This window comes from Plectropomus leopardus, chromosome 15 (assembly GCF_026936395.1).
Source record: "Plectropomus leopardus strain MGB_pleo_1.0 chromosome 15, ASM2693639v1, whole genome shotgun sequence".
NCBI classification, from domain to species: domain Eukaryota; kingdom Metazoa; phylum Chordata; class Actinopteri; order Perciformes; family Serranidae; genus Plectropomus; species Plectropomus leopardus.
In genome coordinates this window covers 2751572-2777198 of record NC_142190.1, presented here as the reverse complement: position 1 = coordinate 2777198, position 25627 = coordinate 2751572, and the positions used below count along the sequence as shown (strand labels likewise).

Genomic DNA, 25627 nt, shown 5'->3' with positions numbered 1-25627 from the left:
GCACTTTTATCACAGGAGCATTTACATGTTGGGATGTTAAAGTGAGTAAATCTTCAGGCTAAATAGTTTTATATTTTGCCCCTGAGGCCCTGGATTTAGATTAAACGGTAGCAAACCTCAATCCTTTTCACTACTAAAAAATGCAAATGAGCATTGAAAACTCAGATTTTTCACTTTTTCTTTGATAAAACCAGGATTTCTTTCAAAATGACGCTAAACTCAACCGATCCCGTCCTTCCTGCTGGTGCTGAGATGGAGTCATGTGAGTAATGGAGTTAGAGCCAGATGATGAAACTCTTTTTCCTATCGCTCACTCTCTCTCTTGCTTTTTGCATCACAGCCGCTCGTACGGATCTCCTGCGGCCGTCCAATGATTCAAGACTGATGAGGCATGCTCAAAGGTCTATGCCATTGAGCACAGCATTAATGCACCCGGCAGCAAATTTTTTGCCATCGACCCCCGTTCCCCGCAATAAGGACGGAGCCATCAATCAGGCCGAGATAGCAGACACCAGACACGGGCTGATGAAGTGGGGGACTTTGGAGCTAATGACAAATGGATCTCTCAGATATGGTCACAGTATACCATGACAGTCCGCCGAGGACACTTGACCTTTAGCAAAAAACCCGGAGCCACTTTTTGCCAACGCTGTGCGGTGCAAAAAAAGTTGAATATATGCAAACTGTTAAGAAAGTGCGTTTTATTGTGCGAGAGCTCCCGGGGCCGGCGGAGTCTCGGGCCCCGTCAGTCTCACAGGAGCTGCTCCTGAACGGCCCCGGCCCTCCTCTGTTCTCACACCAAAAAACTCCGGGAGTGACCTTCAGGAGGCCGCCTCGTCCTGCTAATTGGGGTCTCTACAGAGCGCAACACACACACACACACACACACACACACACACACTGGAGGCGGGACTGGTGCAGAGAGGAGGTGACATAGATGGCGGGGGCCTGTGTTTTCTACTTGCTGAGAAAAAAAGTTGGACCTGGGCATAAAAATTAGGGGTTGGCCGATATTTGTTTTTCAGAGCCGATACAGATTATTAGTAGTTAATGAGACCGATAACTGATATTTGGAGCCGATATGCATTTACAGTAAAAACGAAAATCCTTCTGTCGATATTTAAAAGTTGGAGTTTAACAAACTCCAACACAAAACTTTGTTTAAACGCTTTTAGCAAATCAAAACTGAACCTTTAAACATCATATACAGCAAGTTCCCACCAACTTTTTTATATAAAGTAAAAGTTTAAATAAAAAATGAATAAATAAAAAGAGCTCCGCTTTTTTTAAAAAAAAAAGTAAAACTTCCTCCCATGCTGACACTTTCTTGGCACTTTTTGATTAATTAATGTTTAAGATATAAAACGGCGACAGAGATGATCAACAAAATACCAAATACTGGCCCCGATCAACCCCAAATAAAAACTTCAATATGCAGAATTATACATCACGTAGTTCCAACAAAGCAATCTGATTGGTCCACAAGCAGTATTGGCAGATTGGAAATGTCAAACTATCGTACCGGAGGCTCAAAATTATGGCATTTTGTAAAAATTGCCGTACGCCAGTCATACTGGCAGGAAACGCAGTGATATCTTAGTAAAAAACAACCACTTTTCATGACACTGTCCTTTCACGACACGCAGAAATATTTCGCTTAAAAAACAACCATGTTTGCGACACGATACCAGCAGGGAACGCCATGAAGTCGCACTAAAACACAATGCTTTATGTGGCACTAATCCAACTGGATATAAGGCTGTCTTGTCGAAAAAAGAAACACTTTAGGAGTCATGTCCCGACCACCATCCCCTCCACCTCCCGATGACAAAATCAGCTCATAAATTACGTCACTTTAGAGATTTCGATATCAAACGTATGAAAAGTGCAAATGTAACCTGCTCATGGTTTGCAGAGACGTATAATCAGGGCAGGACTCGATAAGCATTTTGCTTCCTCTTACTCCTTTTTGCACACGAAACAGAAGATAATGTTGCTCATTAAACATCTGATTTATATGTTCACTGATTTTTTAAAATTTTCATATCCATAGTTTTTTAAATAAAGTTGTTTTTTATTCTAAAAGCCAACTTTTTTTTCTAACTGGGCTGTGAATATATAATGCGGTGAACATGTCGAACAAACGTACCTAAATTCATAATATCCAACATAAGAAGCAGTCCAGAGGGAAAAGTTATGCAGCCGTTGCAAAACAAAGTTGGACGACCGCAAATATTTAAAAGATAACATAACAGAGTCGGTGACAAATCTTTAAAAAACAATATAACATTAAGCTGTACGCCAAATACAGCTACTACTACTGAGTGAACACAAGTATATAATAATAAATTCATACTGTGTAATGGTATTTGAAAAAGTGCGTCCCGGGTTTGTAAAGGCACGGCGGGTCGGGCGGGTCGGCGCTCTGCTCTCAGGTAATTTAGCTGCAGCTGCTCTGAGCCGACACATCATCACATCAAAGCCGCTCGCCATCAGCGCCTTCAGCACGCCAAATAAAAGAAGGAGAAAATGTGCAGGAAGTCGTCCTGTAAAAACAAGATACTGGGAGCCTTTATGTTGGGAAAGTTTTTGGAGAGCTGTTTTTTAAAAATGCATTTAAATATAATGGAACTAAATGGCATTCGGTTTGTGGTGCTCAAAGTGCCAAAAAATACATTTGAAAAACTCAACAACAATGATTTTTTCCAGAAATCATGACCCAGATACTGACGATAATACACAGAGCTCGTTGTGAGCAGTTTTAATGTCAAAATTATTCTACTGGGCACCCCATATCACAATATTTTTAGGCTATATCTCAATAATTTGAAATGCCCTTTAAACTAATAATTAAAATGTTACAAGAAAAGTACCTGACACTGAACGCAAAAAAGAGTTAAAAATCAAAAACAAACGACAAGGATCTAAGAGAAAATGTTAAAAATACAGTCGCGGTCTGGAGCTCTGCAAAAGCCCTGCTTTGTGTGTGTGTGTCTGCTTCGATTAACCCTCAAATTGTATCAAATTGAAATTGCGAATACATTTTACAATTGCAAATGTTTTGGACATCCATCGCCATGGTTACATGGTTACTGGGACGTTTTGGCCAGAGGAAAGTTGCATAACATCGAGTGAGAAGTTGCATAAAATCACTCAGTGCGTTTCATCGAAATTTCAAAAATATTGCTCAAGTTTTGCTCAAATCTGTGATGTAAATCCAGCGACTGAGAGGCAGAGAGCCGCAGAGAGAGAAAAAAAACGAAACGCCGGTGGCCTCTAAAAATGACGTTACAATATATACTAAATTTTCGCGATATAGTCATTTTATGGAACAAGCTGCAGTAAGCTGAATAAATTCAATATGTCCCCCAACAAAACTACAAGTGAGAGAAAACACTCGATGTTTGCGGTGAAATGTCCCTTTAAGGTTAACAGACTCTTTTCTGAAGGAATGAAAGGCCGTACAGTGAACCTGGTGACCATTTTAAACTGATGGATCCACAGAAAGAGACTTTTAGCAGAGGGTGGCCATGAATAGAAAGGTCTGCATTTAATTTGCTAATCCATCATTCCAATTGTGCTCGGTAACAAAGGGAGAGGAGAGCGGCGGGGCATTCAGAGGCAGCCGAGCATGCTGAGGGGTGCGTGTGTGGTTCTCCATGGAGCCAGAGAGGCCGTGGCCCTTGGCCCTAAAAGCCGGCCGGCGCTGGGGAGAATGGGCTCCGATGAGCTCAACGCAGGCAGGACTAATCCCTCCATGTCCGCAGAATTGTTTAACTACGTTTGACTTGATTAACCCAAACCCCTCGATTGCACTCACAATCTATTTGTCCAATCAAGTCTCCGGCGCTCATCGTGCTGCAGTGTGTGGGTGGCGGTGGTGAGCGAGGGAAAGAAAAAGAGAAAGACGGAGAGAGAGAAACAAAGGGGGCTGCAAAACAATCCGTTCGGAGGAAGCGCGCAGAAGTCAAAAGGACAGCTTTTTTTCTTTCTGCTTGCAATTCTCCAAATGCACACCAGCTCCTGCGAACCAGCTGTTGCTAACATTCAAAGGTCAGACGACTCTCGCCTTGAGAGATTTCAAGTAGAAAGTCGGCCGCGGTGTTTGAGCAAACCGCCCCGCCACGCCGCTTTCCAGCAGCTTCATGGGAAAAAGGGAATTTAAAGGCACTCTCCCTGCGTGGAAATAAGGTTGCCAGGAAGATTAACCCAGCTTCCTTTTATAGCCTCTGACAAGAGGTTAAATCACACATTACACCGCCTGAAATGTCTCCTAGTAATTAGATCAAGAATATTACTCTCTCTTCTTCTCCGCGCAGACTGCAGCTGATCAAAGCCTAATGATGGTGTCAGTGCCACTGGCAGTGCAGGCTGGGTAAATCTCCCCATCGGGATGGCAATCTGTCAGGGCCGCGAGCCCCGCTAAACAGCACAGGACACAAACACAATGGTGCTTGACACAAAGTAGACTCAATGAGCCGCATCGCTCACCAACCAGCCATCCATCAGCATTAAAATCCACTGTAACCATAAAACATCTCTTTGTTTGGCGGTTTTATACGTGCACACACAGTCACAACGTCTGGTGGAAACACAGCTGCTTGGTGGCTAAAAAGCCGCAAGAAAAGCAGCGATGTCAAGGCAAAAAACAACCACCTTTCATGGTGCTACTCCTGCAGGAAACGCAGCGATGTCAAGGCAAAAAAAAACGCTTTTCAAGGCAAAATACCAGCAGGATACAAATATGTGTCTGTATAAAAACAAGCTGGCGATGTCCCAGCGAGAAACACGGTGATGTCTCAGTGAAATGCAACATTTTTCGTGGCACAATACTGCCGGGATATGAAGTGACATCTTGGTAAAAACAACCTGCTTTTCAAGCCACTATCCTGAGATTTCTCAATAACAAACTGTCTGTGGCACAATACCAGCAGGATACGCTGTGACTTCTGCGTAAAACACAAATCCCAGCAGGGAAAGCGATAACGTCTCTGTAAAATAAACATTTTTTTGGGAACTATCCGTGCAAGTAACGTAGTGATTTTTCTGTAAATAATAACCATTTACGTGGCGATATCCTGCAGGAAAAACAGCAAAAGAAAAATGACGTTCGTGGCAGTAACACAGCGACGACATGAAAGAACAACCGTTTACGCGGCACAATATCGGCAGGAAACTCAGTGACTTCTTGGTTAAACAAAACCGCTTTCAGGGGCATTATACCAGCAGGAAACACAGCGACGTCTCAGCTGAAAACAAACACTTTCTTGGCGTGTCTTGCAGGACATGCAGCGATGTCTCGCTTAAAAAAACCTTTGCCTGGAGAATACCGGCAGGGAACCGTGTGATGTCTCACCAAAAAACAACTAGAAAGACAACAAGATTTTTGGCACAATACCAGCAGAACGCACAGTGACATGTCAATCAAAAACTACCACTTTTGGTGGCACCACAGCCGAAAACGCAGCCATGTCAAGGCAGAAAACAACTGCTTTTTGTGATGATACTCCAGCAGGAAATGCAAAAAATAACCATATTTCATGACATTTTTGCAGGACACACAGCGATGTTATGATACAAAAAAACGCAGCTTTTGCTGGCACGATACTGGCAGGGAACTCTGTAATGTCACGCTTAATAACCCTGTTTTACATGGCACCCGCCTGGCAGGACGTATAGCATTATTTTGGTAAAAAACAACAATTTTTAATGGCACAAAATGGTCATCAATACGTGATGACATCTCGGTCAAAAACAACCTCTCTCTGAGGCTCTAACACAGCAGGAAACAGAACAATCTCTCAGTGAAATAAACATGTTTTTCCGGCTCTATCCCAGCAAATAATTTAGTGACGTCTCTGTAAATGACAACTGTTTTTGTAGCAATATCCGGGCGGGAAACACAGAGGTGTCTCGATGGAAAACAACCGCTTTTTGTGGCAGAACACAAAGCGATGTCTCCACAAAAACAACTGCTTTTTGTGGCACATTACCAGCAGAATACGAAGTGACACCTCAGTCAAAAACAACCATTTTGGTGAAACTATCGTGGTTAGAGACGCAGCGATGCCTCTGTAAAAAAACAACAACAAAAAATGCGATATTTCGGCATGAAACGCGACGTCTCAGTAAAAATGACTCATTTTTGAGGCACTATCCCGGCTGAAAACGCAGCGATGGCTCACTTAAAAACAACCCGTTTTGTTATTTGTTGGTCTCAAACAGTTTGAGTCATCGACCTCCTGATGATAAAGCCACCTCGCTTTAGAAACGTCGGGATCTCACGTATGAAACGTACAAATGTAACGTATCGGTGGTTTTGCAGAGACTTTCTGTCTCCTCTCAGTGGAGAAGCTCGCAGAGGCGTCGGTGACATCTGTGAGTTTTATCCTGATAACAGTGAAACCCGCCACCGGAGGATCTGCCGTCTCTCCGTGCCAACGCAGATCTAAGCAGCACCTGGTCCCTTGATGGGGTGAGGGGGCTACTGGCTATTAATTACAGAAAGCCGACACGCGGCGCAGGCGAACCCTTCGCAATGAGACCCCGGGACGTCAGATACGCGGCGAGACGAATGCGTCTCTGTCACACAGCAACTCGACCTGCCTCGGGACTCTTTCCACACGAGCACTTTTCAAGTGTGCTTTTCAAACTGTGGCCCGGCCTCCTTCCTCCTCGCGCCCCCCCAAATCTCAATCACATTCTGCGGATGTTACACCACTTCAGGGGACGACTAATGCAAAAACAGCTGTGCAGCAGCATGATAAAAGTTGACATTTTCCTTTTCTAATTCAATGCTTCCTCTGTAAACAACCTCGCCTTTTTTTTTTTAATGCAAACACATAACGGTCAATTTCATTATTTGCTCTCAAACAAAAGGGGGAAATGGCGGGAGATATGCCAATCATTTATCGCTGAGAGATGCCTGACAAAAAGAGGCCCTGACAGCTTTTCTTTCTCGTGTCAGCTCCTGGGAAAAAAAAAAGGGGGGCCCCCAGACAACAGGTCTGACCTCGGTCTTAACCCCCCATACAGGTGCCAACACAGGAAGCAGGAGAGCTTTTCACAGGACGCAGGGAGAAAACGTCGCTCTCAGCCAAAGACCTGCTCTCAGAGATCATTTAGTCGGGCACAAAGACGGCTCAGTGCATCTGAAAAGCAAATCTCCTTGAACACATTAATGGTAAAGATTGAAAAAGCAGCTGGTTTAGAGTCACGATGGAAGATAAAACTCCACAACCGAGTAGCGACGGCGCATTATTGTGTGAAGGCTGTTAATCTTTAAGTGGTTCAAAGTTTAAATAGCAACTTTTAAAGGCAGACTTTGCAGATTTTTTAACCAGCTTTGAATCAAAACAACGTGTGGATGAACTGAGTTAAACTTCTCTACAGATCAACCTGCCGAAAAGACACCGAAACATGAATTTCCCTGAGTGTCACGCTGCTGATCAAACGACAGACTGCACTTTTTTATTTGCAAACTTATCTTTAAACTAGATTTTACATCATTTTAAATAATCTTTCAATATTTGCACATCTTGTCTGCACTTTTAATGGTGATTTTTATTTTAAAATGTTTAAACAATTTGTAATTTATTTACCTTTTTTATCTTATCTCTTTAACTTTTTTATTGTAAATCTGTGTCCTTTATTAGGTTTTTATATTTTATTGCTTTGTATTTCTTGCAATGTCTTAAATTTCTAGAAATGCCCCCAAATCCTACAAACATCCCAAAATCCTGGAAAACTGAAATCTGAGAAATGTCTTAAAATCCAAGAAATGGAGTGTGTCCAGATCAACCTGCTCATATGCCTGCAAAAAGCCTCCGAAACACGCCAACTTTACTTCTGTATTTAGAAAACTTATTTTTAAACAGGATTTTATATCATTTCAACTAATATTTTAATCTTTGCACCTCTCGTCTGCACTTTTCTTATTTTTGATGGTGATTTGTTTTCATTATTTAGTAATTAATTTAGCCTTTCATATCTTATCTGTTACATTTTTGTAAATATGTATCCTTTATGTTTTTATATTTTACTGCTTTGTATTTCTAGAAATGTCCCCAAATCCAACAAACATCCCAAAATCTGAGAAACGACTCAAATCTGAGAAATGTCTGAAATACTAGAAACATCTTAAAGCCCTAGAAATGTCCTGAAACTCTAAAAAGGTCCTAAAATCCAAGTAATTACTTAAAATCCTAGAAACATCCTTCAATCTGAGAAATGTCCTTAAATCCTAGAAACATCCTAAAATCCTCAAAACATCCCAAAATCCTAGGAACATCCCTAAATCCGAGAAATGATTGAAATCCTGGAAATGTACAAAAATCAGAGAAATGTCCTAAATTTCTTGAAATGTCCCCAAATCCAACAAACATCCCAAAATCCTAGAAACAACCTCAAATCCAAGAAATGAACTTAAATCCTAGAAACATGCTAAAATCCTAGAAATATCTTTAAATCCTGGAAGTGTCCTAAAGTCGTCCTAAAATCCCTGTTCTAAGGAAACAAAAACACTGATGCTGATTTTCAGGTGATTCTACACTAAAGAAAACTTATGTTTTATTCAACTTTTGCCAAAATATCCCCCTGAATCCTTCACACTGGACCTTTAAAGTCAAAGAAAAAAAAGGACTATTGTTGGACAGCGATCGTCATAATAATCGAGCAGAGACTTTCGAGTCGAGCGTGAGCCCTCCAGCTGAGCGGGATAACGTGACTCGTGTGCTGCGCGGCCGACTCCAGAGTTGAACTCTGAACTGTGATTTCAGCCAACATCCCCCCCGCAGGGCGACAACTGCATCTCTGCACATTCCTGGAAACGCGGCCAGCTGAAGACAGCAAATACACCAGAGAGGAGGACACATAAACAACGTAAGCCGGCCCGAGAGCCGCGCCGATGTTTACTGTCTCGCTAAGTGCATTTCATCCCCGCTGCTTTCACAGCGGCGGCGGTATTTGGGCCCGCGGTGCAGAGGGGCTGCTGATGCCACAGGTCTGTGTGCAGAGCGCTCAGTCACAGGCTGCACACACTGTTTGGACAATGTAGGTGTCAGACACACTGCCTGTCTGGAATAAAGATTCAGCTGCAGAACGCCCTCCGCTTCCTTTACGGCGGAGGCTCGATAAAAAAGTAAAATGTTTTTGGGAGTGTTGAAAGTCTAACAGGAATTTCTGCCTTGTTTGACTCGCTATCAGGGAGAAAGGTCCGCGTCTGATTCAAACGGGCTCCGAATGACATGCCAGAGATTAGCCTCTGAAGGTCACAGTCTTCGCCTATCCTTTCAGCCGCTTTTCACAACACAACCCGGGGCCCTTTTGAACAACAGGAAGAATGTCATCTGGTTACTTTTCAAGGCACGGAGATACCATTCACTGCGGCCAACAATGGCTGCAAACAGGACCAGAGGGTTAAGAGGTTATGAAGGGCCCCATTCTAAGCGCCGCTCGATCTCCAGCACGCCGCACGCACACGGAGACAACACACCCACACACTGAGGCCTGGAGAAGTGATGCAAGCGATGATATACTGAGGAAAGGGTCATGGCAAAGTGCCGTGCACTGACCGCTCGCCCCAGTCTCCGTCCCTCCCCAGAAAAGCTCTGAAACAGACCGAGCCTCCGAGCGTCGACTGTTTGTCCGCGCCTCAGATACGCTCGCTGCTTTGTCATTTTGGGAGATATAACTCCACGATACCAGAAACTCCATCCTCTGGGTTATTGTGTCTTTGCAAAGGTTACAAAGAGCAAAACACATATTTTTATTACACAGCTACTCTCTTGGCAAGAAAATAACAAACTGGTGTTTTAAATACCTCAAATATACAGCGTACACAGGCGAATTCACAGAAGCATCGAAATCATAGAGATGTCCCAAAGTCAGAGAAATGTCCTCAAATCAGAGAACTCTCCCAAAATCTGAGAAATGTCCTAAAATCAAAGAAATGTCCCAAAATCAGAGAAACGTCCTTAAATCAAAGAAATGTCCTAAAATCAAAGAAATGTCCCAAAATCCGAGAAACGTCCTCAAATCAAAGAAATGTCCTTAAGTCAAAGAAATGTCCCAAAACCCTTGAAATGTCATAAATCATAGAAATGTGCAAAAATCCAAGAAATGCCCTAAAACCCTTAAAACCTCCTAAAATCCTTAAAATGAGAAATGTTCTAAAATCTGAGAAATGTCATAAAATCCTAGAAACCTCCTATAATCTAGGAAATGCCCTTAAATACTAGAAACATCCCAAAATCCAAGAAAAGTGCCAAAAATCCTAGAACTGTCCAAAATCAAGAAACACTTATCTCCTTCCAATCTCTCCGGACAACGAGCATTATTATTACACGTGTCTGAGGCAAAAAAAAATTTAAATAAGAAAAACCATCTTAATACTACTCGTTCGAAGTAATCCAAGTGCCCTGAAGCCCCGACAGTCCAAGTTGTTTTGAAAAACGTCACTAGGTGAGTTTACATGAAAGATTTGCACAAAACTTCAGCGATATTTTTGAAATGTTGATAAAACACAATTTTAAAATGACTGCGTTTCCACGGAGTGATGCTGTGCTGATAACATCCCAGTAACCATGGCGATGGATGTTCAAAACATTAGCAGCTTTATTTCTATTGCAGCCACCAAACTAGCCATCAATATTAGCAAATCCAAGGCCACGTAGGCGTGTTATGGAGCCACATATGAGGGATTTCTGGGAGATGTAGTCCACGATTTCACAGAGGAATTGTGGATTCCAAATTTCCGGATGATCCTCAGAGTTACGTGATGCAATAACAGCTCTCGTAGCTCCTGCTGCATCATGAGGGAGCCAGTTCCTACTGAAGAGCACACAGCTGTAGCATCACGTGATCTAGAAAAGACTAAAAAGTGTTTCTATTGCAAAATATGCCTTTTCGAATCACCTAAAGACACCACTTTATGCTCGTGTAAAAGCTTTTTGCAATAAAAGGAAGGTTTTTTTTTTTTTAAATTGACATGTTTCCATTATTTTACATTCACAGTTTAAGTGCTGATGGAGAGCCGCCTTGTGTGTTCTTGTTGTAGGAGCCATAATTTATGAAAGTGAGATCCTGGTCATCAGAAGCAGCTCTCCTCTCAAACACTCTTATTCAACAACAAAAAACGATCTGCTATTATTCAAGTTGTCCCAAAAAGACTCTCCGACTGCAGCTGAAATCCTCCACCAATTTAGTCTCTAATGAACCCTCTGAAATATTAAAAATAAAGCCCAATTAGCCGACAGCATTTTACATCTCCTCCCTCTATAATCCTCTGGTGGCTTAAGCCTTATCTAATGTCTGCGCCAACTCTGACACTTTGAGCTCGCTCCCCCTCCGTCCCCTCCACTCGATATCCCCCTCAGCTTTGCCGCCGCTTTGTTGTGGCGTTCTTCGTGACCCCGCGGACGGGTCACCCTCTAATGATGCCCCGATATGTACAGTTGGCATGGACGTCGGAAAACTGCAGCAATAACCACGGACATGCTAATGGCATCTATCAGGATTACTTAAGAGTGATGTGGGACTCGCTCGGTGTTTGGGGGCCGCTGAGTCACAGGAGGGTCAGTGAGCCGATTGAGGCGGCCTTATCTGGTGCCATAAACAGATAACATCTGCTCCTCGGCTGTTCCTGCGAGATGGACGTGGATAACCAGGCCTGTCGTCTCCAGTGTCCACTGATCAGACAGACGCCGTCCTGAACCGAGACTCCTGCTGTCCAGGAAGACTCAGATTCTTCACCGAATGCCCTCAAGCTGATTTTCACGGAAAAAAAAGCTAAAAAATGTTCTATTTTCTATTAAAAATCGCCAAAAGATTTTATATTTTTTATAAAAATCACCAAATGGAAAAAAGAGAAATAAATCACCCAATTATTTTTAAGTTTTCTAAAAAATAAATAAAATTTAAAATTAGAATTGCCAAAAAGAAAATAAAGAAAAAGATTACCCATTTTTAAAAAAAAAGTTTTCTATAAAATCCCAAAATACTTTTTTAAACAATCACCAAAATATAATAATAGATAATAATAATTATCTATAGAAATCAGCAAAGGAAAAAGAGAAATAAATCACCAAATTATTTTTAAGTTTTCTAAAAAAAATAAAATTAAAATTTTCAAAAAGAAACAAAAGAAAAATATTGCCCAAGTTTTCTATAAAACCCCTGAATATTTAATATATATTAATATATTTAGAATAAAATATTTTAAATTTTCTATAGAAATAAAAAAAATAAATAAATAAATCACCCATTAAAAAAAGCTTTCTAAAAAAATTACAAAAAAAGAAAATGCCAAAAAATAAGAACAAAAAGAAAAAAACAGAAAACATGCCTTCAGAGACAGCATGCTCTTTTTAAAATTGGTGGTAAAATAATTTTCTTTTGTTAATTTTGTTACAATTCTCCCCCCTCAAAAAAAAGTAGAGAAAAACGATTAACTATGGATCAACAACCCTGTCGTCTGCAGCGTTTTCCACTGATCAGACAGGCGTCCTGAACTGAGACTCCTGCTGCTGTTTTTGCTCGAGGAGACTCGGATTCTCCTCGATTGCCCTCCAGCTGAAGACAAAACAATTTCCAGAAAGCCGTTTGCTCTCGGCGTTTGTATCGTCAGGTTGCAGCCTCGGGTTTGCTGCGAACTCCCCAGCAAGAGCGGGGCTTTTCTGACCTAATTGGACCTGCCAGCTAACATGAAAAAAACCCAAAAAGAGCACAAAAATGTAGCAAACAAAGTGTTTCCTCAAATCAGGCCAAGTGCTTGCAGTCATTTGGCACGACATAAAACAACCACTGAATTCCACGTAACAGCTGACCCGCCGCCCGCAGGTCGGTCCCCTGTTCTCAGAGGTATCCAGAAGTTGCCCGAACACCTGATCTGGACGTATCATGTGACGGCAGATTTTTACTCCCAGCATGACCTGCGTTTGACCCTCTCACACTGGGTCTCCTGACTTCCACACCAGTGCTACCAAACATCCGTCCTCTGTCTGAAAACAGAGTGGGAAGACACCCGGTGTCCTCGCAGAGAGTCTCGTGGGCGGCTGGGTTCAGGCTGACAGCTGCCTGACAGGGGGAGGAAATCTCTGCCCTGCAGTCTGGGGGTCGAGGGTCAGCAGGGTCCAAACAGCTTATAGCAAGTTTTTATTTTTTAAATGCCACTTGATATTAAATTTAAACGATTTTACAATAACCAAATTTGAAGGAAAAAATCAGGTTTCCAACACATTTTCATGGATAAAATTTTAAAATATTTCCATGACTTCTCAAGGACCCAAAATATTCTTTTCTTGCCCCGCTTGCCTGGCTTTTTTTTTTTTAAATATAAAATTCAATAAATAGTGTTGTTTTGGTCATTTCCCCCAAAAAAAGAAAAACATGCCTTCCAAATCCCCTTTCTTAAAAAATAAATTCATTATGAATTTAAGAATTTAAGCTCTCTATAAAAATCACCAAAAAGACGAAAAAAAGAATAAAAATAATCGCTCAATTTTTAAAAAGTTTTCTTAAAAAAACTGCCAAAAAATTGTAAAGAAAAAGAAACTGCCAAATTTTTTTTTAAAAATCCAAACACGTTGCCAATTTAAAAACATAAATAAATAAATATATGCCATCCATGACAGAATGCTCCCTTTAAAAATTGAGGGTAGAATAATTAGATAGGTAAAAACTATTAACTATAATAAAAAATAAAATAAAATAATGTTACAGAATCATCAATTTAAGGCACTTTTTTTCTTGTTTGTCTTTCTTTTTTGTGATACTTTTTGTTTGTTTTCTTTAAATATATTTTTGGAATCATTTTTGGGTCATACCTCTTGGATTTGTTCATTGCCTAGTTCTCATGTTTTTTGAAAAAAATGGAGCCAGTTGCTCTGGTTTCAAAGGGTTAAGTAACGCCCTGCACCGTGACGCATGTGCAAAGGCACAAATGCAAACTTTTAGACTCAGTGCAATGAATGATTAAGTTTCACTTTCACTGCACCTGGTGCTCTGCTGCTCCGCCTGTGTCCAGAGTATGCTCTGCACACCGAGAGTGGTAAAGTAAATAATCAAACTGCGTATTATTCCAACAGTGCTCCGAGTGAACGATCCAAAAAAAATGAACATGTGGCAGCCGATTTTTAATAGTTGCATGCAGCCACAACTAAATGAATGTGTGGGAAACCCTGATCTTACTTCTAATCTCTGAATATTTTTCAGACTTTTGGAAGATTGATTTTAAGCCATTTTCATTTCAATTAAGGCCTTATTTTTAGAATAATGAATTCCAGAGATTTTTTAAGGACCTGCATGAGCCCGGTCAGCCTCATTTAGCAAATGGATCCACAAACGCAGCTCATCTAAAAACCACCGGGGTGAGGAGAGTAAAAATATGCCTTGCACGTAAAAATTCACAGACAACACCTGCAAGAGATTTAACATACACGAGCCCCCGCTGGAATATGAAAGGAACAAATGCATCGCAGTGAGAGGAGCACACTGTTACACACATTTCCAATTCAAGTACCGTCTCTAAAACACTACATCAAATGACAAAAACGAGCATCGGCCAAGTGGCTCATTCCAGCACAGAAAATCATTGCTTTAAAAAAAATAAATGAACAAACGCTGGGTTAGTCGAGCCATTTCACAGTCAACAATCACAGAATCGGGACTGTTACTAATCAATGTATTTTAATGAGCTCCCAGCGTATCCCAACAACATCAAATCTGCTCTCTGGTTCACTCTTTGTACCTTCTGATCTGTTATTCATCGTCTCGCTCTGAAGTCTCCAAGAAATGAAGCTTTGATGTTGCGCTCTTATTACTGCTGTCGGAGCCGAACGTTGGGATCGTTTGTCCGTCACGTGGACCGCAGCACGAAACATCCGGGATTCAGTGTAAGGTGCTCGGGGTGATTGATCATCACTCGCTAATATCTGCTCTTACAAGAAGAAAGTTTGATACAGCGAGGTTAGTACTAGAAAACTGCGTGGGCGTGCGTATTACATTCACACTGACCTCTACTCACTACTCCAAAGCGTCCACCCGAGTCAGCTTAAATACGTAGGTGTTTATGTCCTCGCCAACTTTTTTTTTCTGCAATAGTTTAACCTCGTCTGCAGGCAGCTGCAGACTGAGAGCAGGGTTCGTACGTTCAGGAAAAACCTGGAAAAGTCATGGAATTTGCAAAAAGCAATTTTTATGTAGAGAAAAGTTGTGGAAAACTAAATATACCCTAAAGGTTTTGGCAAAGTCATGGAAATTCAAAAACCTGTATAACACACGAAATGAACACGGCCGTTGCAAATTTGAAAATACAACTATTTCTGTTGATAAATGGTGTGATTTCAGTGATTTTTAAGGCATTGGTCAAAGATAAGAAATTTCCCAATTTTTTTTGATAAAAATAATTTAAAAGAAAAAAAACCCTGTCTCTGCAGAATTTTTAACTGAAAAAAATGACAAAATGTTTTCTTTAAAAATCACGAATAACAAAAAAAGCCAAAATGTTTTCTTCTTTTTTCAAAGATATAGAAGAGATAGAAATATTGCCAAAATTAAAAAAAAAAAAAAAGAGGCCAAAGTGTTTCCTTCAAAAATGGTCAAAATTAAAACAAAATCCACCCAAATTTTTTTAAAACTCAACAGAAGTTTTTTTTTATTTCCCAAAAAATATATATTTTTAAAAATGGCCAGCAGGTTCTGAGGGCATTTTTCATTACAAATCTGCAGTCAAAAAAATGCTAAAAAATACTAGCGCTAAAAACCACATTTGACATGCCTCTCTCTTTTTGCACCGCCTCCTCTCCTCTAAAAAATAACAAACAGTCCCTTAGTTATATCTATATATTCAGTTCTAATCTAGTTCTACATTGATTACCAATACATATTTTTAAAAAGCTATTTTAGAGTAATGATAAAGAACCAATAATGAGTGTCAATGGTTGTTTTAGAGAATTATGGTCTTTAAAATTTGCCTCAAAGTCCTGGAAAAGTCCTGGAAATGTATTGCTTAAAATGTGCCTGAATGCTGTGAGGCTTCAGCAGTCAAGATGCTATGCAAGTATTTTAGAGGAAATTACTCTCCTCTGCCCACAATGTGAATCAATAAGTCCCAATATATTTGTCTGTGGTCGGCTGGAAAAAAAACAACTTGCTTTGCTGTCAGTTTGCCCTCTCTGGGCTCGCGGGGTGAACGGTCAAAGAGTCAGCACATGACTCACGAGCAGAGGAGGACAGACACTTTGGAAAGCGGCGCAGAGATCTAATTAACACATGCATTCAAGTGGTGTTTCAATTTGGCGAAAGGCTGTAATTTTCTACGACGCTGCTGACCGGCGCGACATGGACAAATGAACCAGGTGCTCCTGACATTCAGCCTTATCTGCTGCCGTTAAACAAGAGAGCAAACACACAAATCACTCTCAGTCTGCAGGGAAACTCTGCTTTTGGCGTGTAGGCATTTGTTTTTTGACTCGAACGCCTGCAGCAGAATATTTTCACCAGTTCTGTACATCGCACCAGTTCAGAGAAAACATCCATCAGACCTGCAGCTCGGCTGACCCGACGTGACTCCGCTGAATCTTAATGAGAGGCTTTTTCTTTGGCTTGCATTAAAAAGATCTGCATAAAATTTAAAAATGATGCCACGGCGGAGTTATAACCTAACAACAACAAAGAAACTTTATGTAAAATAAAACGCATGTAAAGGGCAACAACGTAATTTCACGTTTTTGTATCTACATGGCTGCTTTTTGCAACTTAAATCTACTAAAAGTGCTCATTTTTTGCCACTGACAGGATCAGATTGATTTTATAAGTGTATGACAACATTACGGAGACGATCCCCACAGTGACAGAGCTTTTAATCAAAGAGTAAGATCTTTTTTGTTAAACCAGAAGCAGTCATTTTCGTGTGCGTAGAGGCAGCATATTTTAACTTCTAACTGTGTGAATTTCAACCAAACCAGAGTTAGCAGTTCTTTGAAGAGTAAAAGGACAAACCTAGACGGTTTGTGTGAGTTTTATTTTGTTCCTAGCAACTTAAATGAAATGTGTTTCATGATAATAAAATCGACGTTTATTTTAATCGATTCTGGTAGGTTTGGTAGTTGTAATTTCAGGGCTGTTTCTAGTTAGAGAAAAAGGATCTCAATCTTTTTAAAAAACGTCTATCTCTGTAGGGATCCTTTCTACCGTGAGACACTTAAAACGTCAATCTGAGCCCGTCAGGGACAAAAACTAACACTTCAGTGGAGCGAAACTGATGGTGCACAAATACCGCGAGTGGTTACATCACAGCCTGTTTTTGCCACTGACAGGCTCATATTGTTATTCTGGCAGTTTTACTGTATAATGTGCAATAATTACATTCATTTTGGTGCAAGACATACTCTTATTCAAGAGCTATAATGTAATTTTTCTGGTGCAATAAATACATTTATTCTGGTGCAACAAATACTCTTATTATAGTACAATACATACTTTTATTCTAGTGATATAAATACTTTTATGTTAGTGACATAAATAGTTTTTGTTCTTGTCAGATAATAACATCTATTCTACTGCAATAATACATTTATTCCAGTGCAATAAAAATACTCGTATTCTAATGCAATAAATACATTTATTCTATTGCAATACATACTTTTATTCTGGTGCAATAAATGCTTTTATTCTAGTACAATAAATACTTTTATTCTAATGAAGAACACTTTTATTATTACACAATAAAACATTTTTTCTTGTGCAACAAATGCATTTATTCTAGTGAAATAAATACATTAATGTTACTGCAATAGTTAAATTTTTCCTACTGCAACAAATACATTTATTATAGCGCAATAGTTGCAGTTATTCTACAATAAAACCTCTTATTCTAGTGCAATAAGCATAAGCACACTGTATTTACTGATCATTTGAGAACCTGTGTTGTTGACTGTGGATGTTTGTTAGCTGAAGTTTTTTGTGGTGTTTTCGTCTGTTTTTTTTAATGCACTGATTTCCTAATTTTGTTGCATACTGTACAATGACAATAAATTCCTTTTGTGCTCATGTCCTGTTCGACTCTGCGTCTCGATACCTCACAGTAACTGTCACACTGCCGTCATTAGCGGAGAGCTGCGTGTTACAGATGGGGAGAGGCCTTACAGTCATTTGTTTTTAAGACCCAATTAATCTTCATTGTGCTGGGAAACGTAGCACCCCGATGCAAAAAGGGTTCATGATAATTGCAGAGAGTCTAGGGGCCCGAGTTTCCCAGACAACAAGGTCTGCTGAAATTTAATTATGTGCTCTTTGGAAAATGTAGAGGAAGAAAGCTACGCTGCAAAACTGCACTTTTGGGTGAGTAATGTCTGTTTGAGTCAGGATGTAACAGTCTCATCTTTGTTATGGTGGAGACAACAGATTTATTCAACTTCATGCAGTTTTTTTTAATCTCTAGATCTGTGATACTCAGCTTACGACCACCAGGCAAAATCTGTCCCCTGATAGGGCTGCACAGTGGCCCCCCAACCATTTTCTAATTCATACTAAAAATAAAGTGATTCATACTGGGAATTGTTTTGTACTTTTAGTTTACAGAAAGTGTCAGAGTGCATAAAACAGCATCAAAAAAGAGCTTTTTGATCAAAAAAAGTGCAAGTGGAGGATCCCCCACACCCCCGACAGAGATCCTAGCTAACACCCTGATGTCATAAGGTCCTAGAAACACTACAATCCTGGAAATGTCCTACAATCCTAAAAATGACAATCCAAGATATCCCCTAAAATCTTTGAAATGTCCTGAAATTCTAGAAGGTCGTAAAATCCAAACAATTTCCTCAAATCCGAGAAATGTACGCAAATCCTACATATGTCCTAAATTCTCAACTAACTCCTAAATACCTAGAAATGTCCTAAAATCTTGGAGATGTCCTGGAATCATAGAAATGTCTCAAAATCCTAGAAATGTCCTTAAATTCTAGACATGTCCTGAAATCTTAGAAACATCCTAAAATTCTAGAAATGTTCTCAAATCCCAGAAATGTCCTACAATCCTGGAAAAGTCTTCAAATCCTACAAATGTCCTACAATCCTGGAAATGTCCTACAATCCTAGAAATGTCCCAAAATCTCAGATACATCCTAATACCTAGAAACCTCCTACAATCCTAGAAATGTCCTAAAATCGAAAGAAATGTTCTGAACGTCTAGAAATATCTAAAAAATCCAAGAAATACCCTAAAATCCTGGAAATGTCCTACAATCCTGGAATTGTCCAAAAATCTCAGATACATCCTAGAAACGCCCAAAATGTCCTAATATCTTGGAAATACCATAAAATCCCCAAAATGTCCTAATATCCTAAAAATGTCCTAAAATCAATAGAAATGTCCTAAAATCCTAGAAAAGTCCTACAATCTGCAAAACGTCCTAAAAGCCTAACTTCCAAAATCCTCCAAAACGTCCTAAAATTAGACAGAAATCTCATAAAATCCAACATGCATGGAGCTGCGGCGACTGGCCCCTGGCCTCCTGACATTTTTGCAAAAGTGGCCCCAAAAGCACAGAAAGTTGAGCAGTTTTAATCATCTTACCGGGCGCAGCAGAGTGAACCAGGTCGCTTCCATAGTCCGGGAGGAGCGCTGCTTTACTGCGGGTTTTTCTTTAATCATATCCGTCAAAGCTCCGTGACATTACGGACCCGAACACCACAATAAAAGCCGGACTGAGAGCAGCCAAAGACAACACGGGCAGGCTGTGGAAACATTAACATTCCGCCGTGTAAAGATCAGCCTCGGAGGGGGAGAAACATCGATAGGATCCCATTAGTTAAGTGTGCCCTTAGGTTACCCGAAATCTGATCAGAGATAGACCTTTCTCCTTGCAGACACGAATCATTATGGCAACAAAAAAAGCTGCTCTGAAACTACTCCTCCTGCACTCCTCCTCCTCCTCCTCCTCAGTGGTCGAGGTTGTGCGGCAGGATCAGGACGAGCCCATGACGTCAACCTTTTGTTATCACCTTTAACACTTGCCTCTGCAGGTGGAAACACTTCACCTCTCCGCCGCGGCTATTTGCAGACGCGCTGCTGGCGAGGAAGGAGCGCGCGCCGCACATCTGTATATCATTTGGATATATGCACGCGCTGTCCTAACGAGTATCGGATACTAGCAGTAACTTTATACTTTGATTTGCATGGGATACTTCTAACTTTAGCTGATTATTTCCCCAAGACAGCAACTTAAAACTGCAAAAAACTATCATGCACGATGAAGATGTAATCTTGCTTGTGCAGCGGGATTAATCCACACTAACGCAAAAACAGCAGTTTCATGCAGCTTTGAGCAAGAATTTATGTGCAGAAATGAAACACTCATTGACCATAAAACACAGTCCACATCTGGATAGATACCGGGTTTCTTGTGCTGCGATCAAACGCCTTTTCTCAAGCGTTTAAACGCATGAAACCAAAGAAAATTTGTTTTTTTTTCCTCAATACGGGAATAAACATAATGAGCTACTTTGCAAGAAATAGCGACGATCTGACAGTTAGTTGGGGAGGATTATTAGAAAGATAAAACCAAAAACAAAATGGAGAAAATGTTCAGAAAACTCCAATCTGTAAAATGATATTTTTTAAATTCTGTTAGAGAAAAAAAATTTAATCACTTTCATAAGCCCCCCCCTTTTCTTTTTTTTAACTTGTTAAAAACTTTCAATATTTTTATTTTATTCATTCCCTTTGTTGTGTGCCTATATATATATATATATATATATATATATATATATATATATATATATATATATTTTTTTTTTTTTTACTAATTTCTTGCAAATTTGGGGGCCATTCATTATTAAGTTTCTCCTGAATGGATTACTAGAGATTACTATTAGAGATACTATATTTTTAAAGAAGATGTCCAGAAAACTCTATTCATAAATCTCTTAAATATAGTTTTGTAAATAATGTTACAGAAATAAAAGAAAATATATGTACATTTTTCAAAACTTTTTTTTCCACTTTATAAATAATTTATTTTATTTTATTTTTTCTATATCTATGTTTTTTGGACGGTTTCTTTTTCAGTCGCTCCTCGCCCTCTCCCAATGGTTTCCCAGGTTTCAAAGGGTTAAGGCAGTGCAGGTTTACATTAGACTACACAGACAATACACTACATCAGCACAGAAGCTATAAACCTGCATGCTTTCTGCAAAATCTCTCCTGCACACACAGAGTATCTGCTGCAAAAATGCAAAATAACATCCCTGCAGTGTATGCACACACAACCACCAAACTGCACGACCCCCCCACCCCCACCCCCCCGTGCACCGACACACCTGTAGTCCTCATCATAATAGTGTGCAGAGAGTGTGCCAGCTGACTGCCCAGGCTCCTGGCAGGCTAGCTAACCTAGCCATCCAGTCTGAAACATACACAGTCCCATTGTTGCCTCCTCCAGCTTTCCTCACATTTACGCCACATTTTTGGCAGGACGTCGCACGCGGTAGCAGACGGCGGGAGGTGTTGAGAAGACAGAGCCACTTACCCTCCGTTTACCTCCGAGAAAGGCATCGTTTAGTGCGTCGCCATGGTTTAAAACGGACAGATTTTCTCCCGTTGCCCTGCGCTGCCGAATCACTGCTGCTGCTGCTGTCTGCGGCAGCAACTTCCGGCGCATGCGCAGAGAGGGGGGGCGTCCCAGACTGCGCAGGACAGCGGAGCGACTTAAAGGGACCGTCAGGGGGACAGGTGATTGGACGAACAGGTGTTTGTAGGACGTTTGACAAGTGGAAGGTAAAATTAATTAAAATTAATTTTTAAAAAAAAAAGTGTTTTGTGTCAGATGATTAATATCAAAATGTCAAAATGTATAATAATAAATAATATATAATATAATATCAGAAAATACATTTTAAAAAACAATAAAACATTTCCCAAAACAGATGATTACAAAAAAAACACTACATTACAGAAAACATTTCCCCAAACATAAAATAAAAAATATTTCCTAAAACAAAATAACCCAAAACAAAACATTTCCCACGACAACTTTACAGTAAACAAAACTTTTCACAAAACACAACATTTTCCAAAACAAAACAACATTTCCCAAAACACTACAATATTAAAGTAAACAAAACATTTTCCAAAACAAAACAACATTTCACAAAATCAAACAAACAAAACACCCTATTGTCACAGATGCTTAATAGGGTGAGTATTGTTAAATTGGGACACTTTTTAGAAAACTTGAATTCTGGAATTCAGTGATTCCATTTCAAATACAATATGTCCTGAGACCAGTTTTTTACAGGCGCTACTTGCAAAGTGGGACAGGGTGAATCTCCGACACAGCCACGGGCAGCGCGGATCTCCGACAGCATGGATCTCTGACACAGCAGCTGGCAGCGCAGATCTCAGACAGGGCTGATCTCTGACACCACAGCTGGCAGCACCAATCTCTGACGCTGCAGCTGGCAGCGTGGATCTGCAACAGCATGCATCTCCAACAGCGCGGATCTCCAACACAACAGTGTATCTTGGACACAGCGGCTGGCAGCACGGATCTCTGATGCTGTAACTGGCAATGAGGATCTCTGACAGAGTTGATCTCTGACACCACAGCCGGCAGCACTGATCTCTGATGCTGCAGCTGGCAGCATGGATCTCAGAAAGCTCAGATCTCCAACAGCGTGGATCTCCGACATTGGGGATCGCTGACACCACAGCTAGCAGCATGGATCTCTGACACTGCAGGTGGCAGCGCAGATCTCCGACAGCGCAGATCTCCAACACAGCAGCTGGCAGCGCGGATCTCCGACACTGCAACGGGCAGCATGGATCTGCAACAACGCAGATCTCCCACACAGCGGCTCTCTTGCGGATCTCTGACAGCGCGGATCTCCGACTGCGGCAGCATGTATCTCAATCCCTGAATTAAATATTATCATAACAAATGATGTCACACAGGATGACAATTATAAGGGCTACCACACAAAAACATGTATATGGCCTAAGTGCTTGTGCTGTTGTCGAAGACCTTTAACAAGTATTAAAAATCATGTTACAGAATTATTATATGTTTAAGCACTTTTTCCAGGTCTTGTTAGTCTTGTTTGTTTTTTAAATGATTTTTTTAAATTTTATTTTAAATTAAAAAAAAAAAAAAAAATTGTACTGATTTTCAGGTAATTTTCATGTACTCTCTGCTAATTAATTTTTTGGTAATTTCTTCATTTGTTCCTCATTGCCTTTATCCTATGTTTTTGATAGAAATCAAGCCAAGTTTTTTAGATTTTAAAGTGTTAACCATCATTTCTGTTACTGGATTTCTGTGTGCTGCAGTTGGGTCCAACCTACAAAACCCGTTACACTTACAGATCCTATTTCTCAGCATTTTTATTTTTACATTGTGATTATATTGCAGTATGAAGCAGCTCCTTCTATTTTCTCTCTAAACTTTACTCCATATTTTGTAGCATAATGCACATATTTTTTACATAACTTTCTTATAACTTTTCTATGCTTGTATATGAGAGCAACTGAGTCAATGTCCCCCCTGAGGATCAATAAAATCTTTCTGATTCTGATCTGCTACACAAGATTCGCCTTGAGCTTTTCTGCCCGTTGCATTTTGCATCATTGTGCTCTTCACCCTCTGAATGTCGTTGTGGAAGATAAAACCCGGTGAGGAGACTCGGCGGTCAATAGTGTCACATGCTCTGTGATTTGATGAAAGGTTCTATTTGTGCAGCCTGATGTGTACAGCTCCCTAATCAAACACTTATATTTCTGTGACAACTAAAATAAATTACTCCATTACAACCACCCACCTGCCCTCTCCACAGTATTGATACCGTTTTATTACCAGAGAGAGACAGATGGACAACACCGAACTCTGTAACGCCACGTCAGTGTTAGAGGCTGCACAAAAGTAATCAAACAAGATGATTAGAGAGAGAAAATTACGCGCATTCAGCTGCACTCGGTCTACGCTTTGGTCTTTGAATTGTCCTTTCAGAGACAGAAATGTAAAAACAAAAAAACCCAAATGAATAGTTATTTGATTTTCATTTCACAATCAAAAAAAAGAAAAAGGAAAGAAATGCCAGTTCATTCTTATTAATTACTTAATTAAATCTTTTTTCTCCATTTATAGGATTTTAGGACGCTTCTTGGATTTTAGGACTTTCTCATTATTTTAGGACATTTGTTGGATTTTTGGACATTTTTTGGATTTAAGGATGTTTCTAGGATTTTAGGACATTTCTATTATTTAAGGACATTTCTTGGATGTTAGGACGTTTCTTGGATTTTAGGACTTTTCTGTTATTTAAGGACATTTCTTGGATGTTAGGACATTTCTTGGATTTTAGGACATTTCTAGGATTTAAGGGCATTTCTTGGATTTAAGGATGTTTCTAAGATTTTAGGACATTTCCAGGATTTTAAGATATTTGCTCGAATTTAGGATGTTTCTAGGATTTTAGGACTTTTCTGTTATTTAAGGACATTTCTTGGATGTTAGAACATTTCTAGGATTTAAGGGCATTTCTTGGATTTAAGGATGTTTCCAGGATTTTTGGACATTTCTAGGATTTAAGATGTTTCTAAGGTTTTATGAATTTTTTAGGATTTAGGACATTTCTTGAATGTTAGGACGTTTCTTGAATTTTAACACATTTATAAGATTTTAGGATGTTTCGAGGATTTTAGGACATTTTTATATTTTAGGACATTTCTTGGATGTTAGGACATTTCAAGGGTTTTAGGACTTTTCTAAGATTTTAGGATGTTTCTAGGATTTCAGGACTTCTGCAGAATTATAGGATTTTAAAAAAAAGAGGAAATTTACAAAAAAAAATTCTAAAATTAAATTTAAAAAAAAGTTATTACATGTGTTGTTTTCTGGACATTTTTCTATTTTTTTCCCAGATATTTTTTATCTCACTGCCCCCTTTTTTATTATTAATTTTAAGGTTGTTTTCTTTTCACATTTTATTGAGTTGAAATTTGTAGGACGTTACTTGTCAAGGTGGTAATTGCTTTTAGCCATGTTTTTTTTTTTTTTATCTTGAATCTTTCATTTCTGCATTTCTGTTCTGTATATTTGATCTCTGACTTTGAAAACTAAAAATGCATTGTTTTTCACTTTTGGATTTTAAACTATAAATCTAATAACTTTTTTTTTTTGTAATTTCTGCTTCTGAAAGTAATATTTACAGACCAAAAAGCACACCGACCCAAACATTTCTGACATGAAGCATTGTGCAGGATCACTCTGTGGCCTGCAAAATGGACCGGGCTTATTACAATACTCCAGCCAATTTGGGCCTGTAAGCCTCACTTCCTCCATCAGCAAGTGAAAGAGCGGAGAATTTGGTCTGAAAGCCCAATCACACATGGCGCTCCGAGTTCAGCAGGTGGGGAAGTAGCAGCAGCAGCAGGCTCCATCACGCAATAATACAAAGTTAATGATGCAGAATGGTGTCTTTCTCCATACCAAAGAAGACGTCAATACAGGATGTTTAAGGACGCTGTTCCTAATTACGCTTTTTAAATTCACCACTGACGTGATTGATGATTTCAAAGAGAGGCATTATTGATCCACTTCACAGACAAGTCCCATCGATTGCAAGTCTAGAA

General features: G+C 39.8%; 1 protein-coding gene across 2 annotated transcripts in view; it reads right to left on the bottom strand.

Moving 5' to 3' along the window:
* Nucleotides 1–21775, bottom strand: part of fam222ba (family with sequence similarity 222 member Ba) — a 58909-nt gene extending 37134 nt beyond the window's left edge. The window contains exon 1 of one of the 2 annotated variants that reach the window (XM_088088225.1): nt 21528–21775. The gene's annotated coding sequence lies outside the window, so the exon portion shown is untranslated. Of the gene's footprint in view, nt 1–19573; nt 20746–21527 lie in introns of those variants that run through there. The other variant, XM_088088226.1, reaches the window with a different exon arrangement.
* Nucleotides 21776–25627: the final 3852 nt, after the last annotated feature.